General features: G+C 37.5%; 1 protein-coding gene across 2 annotated transcripts in view; it reads left to right on the top strand.

Annotated features, from left to right (window-relative positions):
- The first annotated feature begins 3448 nt into the window (after positions 1 to 3448).
- The window catches only part of LOC125681245 (leucine-rich repeat-containing protein 74A-like), a 24561-nt gene continuing 20691 nt past the window's right edge, over positions 3449 to 7318 (top strand). Inside the window, exon 1 of one of the 2 annotated variants that reach the window (XM_048921252.2) lies at positions 3449 to 3545. The gene's annotated coding sequence lies outside the window, so the exon portion shown is untranslated. The remainder of the gene's footprint in view (positions 3546 to 7318) is intronic. The other variant, XM_048921253.2, reaches the window with a different exon arrangement.

Below are 7318 nucleotides of genomic sequence, written 5' to 3'. Positions count from 1 at the left end.
GACACATTGTAACACCACTATACGTGAGTAACACCTACCAGATTAAGGGCTATTACTAGCATATTGTGGGACCGATCTTTTAATACTGATTTTGATTGCGGTTTATTTGATCACGACAGAGAATTAGGGGCGGGTGTGATCGGTGAAAGAAGGACGTTTTCTCCTCCTAGGCACCTGATATCACCTTTGGTGTTTCCAGGCACAGTAGTCTGACGTTTTGTTAATCAAATTGAAATAAGAACCCGGAAAACAAAATTATCCACGTCTGTTATAAACGAAATTCCACAAGGATGGCAACGGAATGGGATAGGGGTCCATGAAAAAATGTTCCTGGGTTTAGTTGGACTCTATAGCGACTATTTCAAGAACCGGGATGTTTCAGCTGTTTATTTAACTAAAATACCCCACTTTCGTATGATTACGAGCCGTTCTCCAGCTTTTCCCCACTTTGACAGCTCATCATAGATTCCACATGCCCCTGCACCGGGAGTGAATTTTTGATATCAAAATAATATCTTCATGAAAGTAGCATATCTCGATAAACGTTTTAAACTTTACATAGAAACAAATAGGTCTATGAAAAGAAACAAGTTGGATTATAAAATATAAATGCATCTTACAGGATTTTTAAAAAAGAATTCTGATAGTACATATATGTAGGTTAGCTGCAATAATGTAGCCCTCTCTGATTTTTTTTTGATTTTTATTTTTGGGGAGAGGGCTACAACTCCTTAGGATCTCCGTAATGGTGCAAATGCGGGAGTGATTCACTCCCGCAACATTTGCGCTCATTCTAAACATTTCCTGACTTTCTTTACGTAAATAAAATGATATTCTATGTTTCTTAGTCAATATATAAATTTACAACCTGCAACTTTAGATTTGTGAGGCTCTATTCTACCGTTTTCAACAATTTCGATAAATTCCAATTTCTCGATTCATATTTGTGCGCCATGTTTGATGTACTGAAGTTTCAACTTCCGGTTGTCAAGTCATTTGCATATGCCATATAAGGTAGTATTTACATCAATGGACAAGTATGGAGGCGAAAGCTATTTCGTCAGTATTGAAAAGGTTTGAATTTAATATCAAGTTAAAAACCGAACAGCAGAGTGTAAATTCTTTCTGCAACAATATGATTTTCCTTTCTTTGTCGAAGTGGCTCGAGTAACTACATTTTCGCGCTGATTGTCAATGTTTAGGCCTTTCATTAGATCCACCTACGAGATCTCGCGATAACAAGCATGGCGGAGCAGACGAAGAATTTTGCATGCTGTACATTATATTTAATGAAAAACACCTTTATTAGACATACCCGAGCACAAAGTTGGTACTCCTTTTGGTGTAAACAACATTTGGGACTAATACACAGAGTTTATTATCGGTTATTCATAAAATTATTTTGCACCATTACGGAGATCCTATGGAATTGTAGCCCTATCCCGAAAACGTCAGAATAAAAAAAATTGGATAGGGCTACATTATTGCAGCTAATATGTAGGTCATCATCGCGGGTCTAGAGGGGGGTCGGGGGGAGGGGGTCCGGACACCCCACCCACCCCTTGGAATTTGCAAAGAAAAAAATTACCATATAACGATTTATAAAAAAAAAGAGTTATATCACGGGTTCGATTTTGTGAAAAGTTCGACCACCCCCCCCCCTCCTGGAAAAAATTTCTGGATCCGCACCTGGGTCATTCGTCAAATTAGTAACAAGAAAATTGCGAAGAATCGTATTTTTATCCATATTGATACAAAAGTTAAGAAAGTTTTGAAGATGTACCTGAAATTTATTTAGATGTAAAAAAAAAAAAAAAAAAAAAAAAAAATCCTTAAAACCAAGATGAATCTCAGTCCTGGGGTATGTTGGATATGATATCTGCTGGATTCATTAGTTGTCTGGTTCTGACCGTTGTTTTGTTTCTATAGTGAATGGATCCTGGTCTATGTGGTGTGAGTGGTCAGTCTGCGCTCCGATGCAGTGTGTTACAAACCGAACACGATCTAGGTCATGTGACTCACCTCCTCCATCACATGGCGGTAATAACTGTGAGGGTAAGGACCAGGAGAAAGAAAGCTGTGAACATCTTATCTGCCCTCTAGAAGAACGTGAGTATCTATTCATTTCAATCCATTTTCACCAGCTAAAACAATATTGCATTGAAATATGACTTAATTGTATGCACAGTACTGAGAAGTTTCAAAAACTGGACACTGTATAACATTGATAAGGACTTCGTATCTGACAGCAAGTCGTCAAGGATTTCATCTTGTACATTTTCTAGGTTTGACCTGTACACAGTTATCAGAAAGCAGTGTCACATCACCAGAATTGGAAGAAAAAATACAGGAAATTTCTAGAACACTGGCGGTGAATAGAACAAGTTTGTCGTCGGAAATTCGCAAAAAGACATGCGCAGAAGACCCCAGACCATCATCAAAGTATATAGGTGTGGTGGCGGTAGCATTCATAGGAGTTTATTTTGGACTTCTTCTCTTTGTTGACTGTACGTCTCTGCTCAGATGGGTGTGTTCAAAAATCAAGTGAAATTACATCGAGACTGGAGATACATGGCGTCTCTATATTTTTTCTGCAGTGATATTATTTCTGTCATATTGTAAGCATCTATAAGAAGTAAAGTTATGTCTTACCCCTTAAATCGTACGATCGAAGTCTGAGGATATATTTCACTTTGGTACTATCGCTAAACATGACGAAAAGATAACTATTTTCTGTTTGATTTTATCATAATTGATTTCATAAAAATGCACCCTGTATCTAACCCCACAATTTACTGTAAACTTGTTTTGGTATATAGATATACCGTTTGTCTTATGTTCGGCAGGCCCTCAGTTCCAGAAAAAGGATAATCTTCGTTGTTGTTTTTTCTTCTCTATTTAAAAAATCTTGTACTTGTTGAATCATATTGATATTTTTCAAATGTTTAATGCTTAATAGAAAACACGATTGATATAAACTCTGTGGCTTATCCCCAGTCTCTGTTACCATTGTATTGTATAATGTATGTAATACCAAATTCAATAACAATTGTGTTTAAACTAAACGTGACTATGGTGGTACGCCGTCATACCGGAAGTAGATCCCAGTAGAGTGATCAATATGTTATTCACCCTATTAAATCAATAAAACGCGTTAAAACTCATTTCGTTTTTTAAAATTTAAATTCGTCACAGTAAATAATGATTTTCTATTGCTATCATTATTATCAATTTTGTGGCAATTTCGTACGATTCATTTACGTTCCAAAATAGCTACGAAGAGTAAATTATCGGTGCTTTATAACACAAAAATGGATTCAAAATGTAACGAATCCACCTTTTTAAATTGTCGAAAATAATTGAAAGGAAAGTTTATTTAATGCAGTGCATTACCCTGTTTTGCTAAAACCCGGCCAGGCATAACCATGCGGACAAAATAGAGACAAGATTTAAAACAATTTAAAATCATTCAAAGTCAACGTGGGTAGCGAAAGAAATGTACATTTGATATCTGATTGTGAATTGAAGGCAATAATTCTACAGTAGTAAGTATTATCTTGTATTTATCAGCTGATCAAAGAAACCAATACCCTCTACATTAGTACACAGAATATTGACGGACAGATGTACTAATAGGGGGACATTTTCATCAGCTGTATCATTTCTTAAACTTGGTGTAAATGTTTACACGTTCTTCCATTTTTGATCGAAGTTACACCTAGTAATGAATTAAACAAAATTCAAATTGTGGTTAGGATGAATCCGACAAAGTGGAATTGATACATGTAAGGGTTGGTGTTTGAAATCGTGTGCGGTTTTGATTTGATCTTCTTTGTTGGGGTGTAATTGTGGTCGTTCATTTTTCCTTCCGATTATTATGTATTTGTACGAAAGCCGGATAGGCTCATTTTTGAAAAGTGAAAAAAAAATCGAAGTCGTTATAACGAGTTTTAAATTATCTCGTTATAACGAGATAATTATTTCGCTATAAAGAGACATTAGCTCGTTATAGCGAGATACTAACTTGTTATAATGAGATACTAACTCGTTATAACGAAATAATTAACTTGTTATACGAGTTAAAATATTTTTTACTCCCAGCCGACTTTCGTATATTCGCTATCAATGCATGTGATCATTATGTACAGTCATTACGCTGTTGATGATAATGTCCCAACACAAGTCCGTGTGCTATTTCCTGATATTTACATTTCTGGTGTTCTTGACTTTGATATACATGTATCTACATATTGTAACCATAGCCATTTCCTCATGAATGCGATGCACTTGTTAACAATGCGCGTATGGATATACAATGTAGCACGTCTGTTTGTCATATTTGTTCCACAAATAGACAAATGCGTCATCCGAAATGAATGTAGAATGTACATATTAATTATACATGTACAAGAAATAAACTTCACTTTTAAAAACACATTCAGCGTATGAACTGTAATGCTTCACGTCGGCGCACTTTTCCTGAAGCACTTATACCCCCATCACACTAGGCCACGTTCGCACTACGACCATGTAAAAATTGATGATCGTAGTGCGATCGGGTACGTCGTAGTAAGGTCGTAGTAAGAACGTAGTAAGGTCTTTATGGTCGTGATGGTCGTGGAGCAACTTTGAACATGCTCAAAACAAACGTAGTGCGGTCGTGGTCAAATTTGATCGTAGTGGAAGCGTAGTAAGGACGTACTAAGGTCGTATTTAGATCGGCATGGTCGTAGTAGCATCGTAATGGGATCGTGATGCATAAGAAAACGACTGCACTGCGATTCCACTACGCTCTCTATACGACCATCCCGTTTTCACTACGTTCTCATTACGATCATCCCGTTTGCACTGCGTTTTCTTCTCGCTTCCGCTACGATCACGACACGTCCATACTATGTTGTTGAAGACTGTAGTACGTTTCTACCAAGCTCATCCCGTCCTTAATACGTCCTCACTACGATTTCACAGCGCGCAAGCCACGACCGAATCACGTTCTGTTCTCCCCCACACACTGGTATAAAAACTGAACAAAGGTTGCATATGACCATTGCTTCTTTGGAATCATGGAAAGGCCAGACCAAGAAATATTGATGGAGATGTTGATGCATATTCAGTATATGGCATTTAACGACCAAGCTGCTATATTGTTACTTAGGTGAAGGAGGAGGAGAATCGTAAGGCAGCGTATATCTTGCTGGGTACGACCTTGGCTTTCTGTTGAAAGAAGACTTCAGTTTGACCATTATGATCAACTGATGAATGAATTGAGGATGGAGAATCAACAGTCCTTCTTCAACTTTTTGAGGATGCCTCCAGAGATGTTTGATGAATTATTGAATAGAGTTGGACCCCGAATTCAGAAGAAGAATACCACATTCAGAAAAGCTCTAGAACCCGGTCTAAAACTGGCTATAACCATAAGACATTTGGCATCGGGCGGTCGATATTCAACCCTCCAGTATAATTGTAGAGTCGCACGCAATACCATATGCACATTTATACCTGATGTTTGCAAAGAAATTGTTCAAGAGTATAAAGACGAAGTTATATCATGTCCAACAGAACCAGAAGAATGGAGGGCTATTGCTGAGGAATTTAATTGAAGATGGAACATCCCACATGCTTGTGGCGCATTAGATGGCAAACATATTGCTGTTAGAAGTCCACCAAAAACTGACAAATTGTTTCATAATTATAAGGTTTTTTTCTCAATAGTTCTTCTTGCCTTGGTTGATGCAGACTACAAGTTCCTATGGGTAGATGTAGGTGGTTATGGTTCCATGTCGGATGCCCAGATATTCAACGCTTCTGAATTAAAAGAATGCTTGGAAGATAGAAGTATTGGATTTCCAGAACCAGATGCAATGCCTAACGATGTACAGGACATGCCTTATTTCATTTTGGGTGATGACGCTTTTGGACTTAGAACCTATTTGATGAAGCCCTATTCCATACGAGGTATGACAAAAGAACAAGCCATTACTAATTACAGAATTTCAAGGGGGAGACGTGTTGTGGAGAACGCGTTTGGGATATTAGCACAGAGATGGCAAATTTTATTATGGACAATGATGCAAGGCCCAGATACCGTTTGTGTTGTAACTGAGACTTGCGTTTGTCTGCACAACTTGATGAGAACACGATATCCAACCTTACAAAATGCTCTACTGGACATGGAAGACGATCAACATAATATTGCTCCAGGTCTTTGGAGAGCAAATGCAAACAAGCACCTTTCCCTTTCCCTTTCCCACCACGACCTCTTTCAGTTTTTGGTGGCATGCTTTTACAATGGAAATATTGGTACAAATGGATGACAAGAAGGTTCTGAGCTGTATTTATACTGAATCTGGATCTGATTCAGCTGCTGCAAAGCGTGGCGACAACGGCGCGGAAACGTTGTAGAACCGTAGTAAGATCGTGGTAGAATCGTAGTAAGATCGTGGTAGAATCGTATCGATGACTGCTTTATCGTATCAATATCTGCTTTATCGTATCGATGACTGCTTTATCGTATCGATGACTGCTTTATCGTAACGATGACTGCTTTATCGTATCAATATCTGCTTTATCGTAACGATGACTGCTTTATCGTATCGATGACTGCTTTATCGTATCAATATCTGCTTTATCGTAACGATGACTGCTTTATCGTAACGATGACTGTTTTATCGTATCGATGACTGCTTTATCGTAACGATGACTGCTTTATCGTATCAATATCTGCTTTATCGTAACGATGACTGCTTTATCGTAACGATGACTGTTTTATCGTATCTATGACTGCTTTATCGTAACGAAGATTGCCTTATCGTATCGATGACTGCTTTATCGTATCGATGACTGCTTTATCGTATCGATGACTCCTTTATCGTATCGATGATTGCTTTATCGTATCGATGACTGCTTTGATTATCGCGCTACATTTCCAATGTTTTGGTATATTTACAAGTTGCAATGATAGGCATTTCCTCATGAACGTGATACAGTTGTAAATAAAGTGCGTATGAATAAAAAAAACTAGTTGATGAATATTGTATATCTATGCTCATGACTGGAAAGTCCAAAACAAAAACGAAAGTAGAATGTAAATATAAGAAGTAAAATTCCTTTTTGAAAATACAAGAGGGTATGAACTATAACATTACACGCTGGTATACCGTGGGACCTTTTATGCAAACACTTCAAGTATGCTAGTGATCACACACTCGTGTGTTTTCAAAACTAAATTTTGTTAGAATCAAATTTCAATTATCATTCGCTTCATTATATAAATTGTTTGCTCCTTTGCTAATGGCATCCCGTCATCAGTTTCATT

The sequence above is a fragment of the Ostrea edulis genome, chromosome 2, assembly GCF_947568905.1.
Source record: "Ostrea edulis chromosome 2, xbOstEdul1.1, whole genome shotgun sequence".
Lineage (NCBI taxonomy): Eukaryota > Metazoa > Mollusca > Bivalvia > Ostreida > Ostreidae > Ostrea > Ostrea edulis.
Note: the sequence above shows the minus strand (reverse complement) of the source record. Positions and strands in the feature narration are given on the sequence as shown.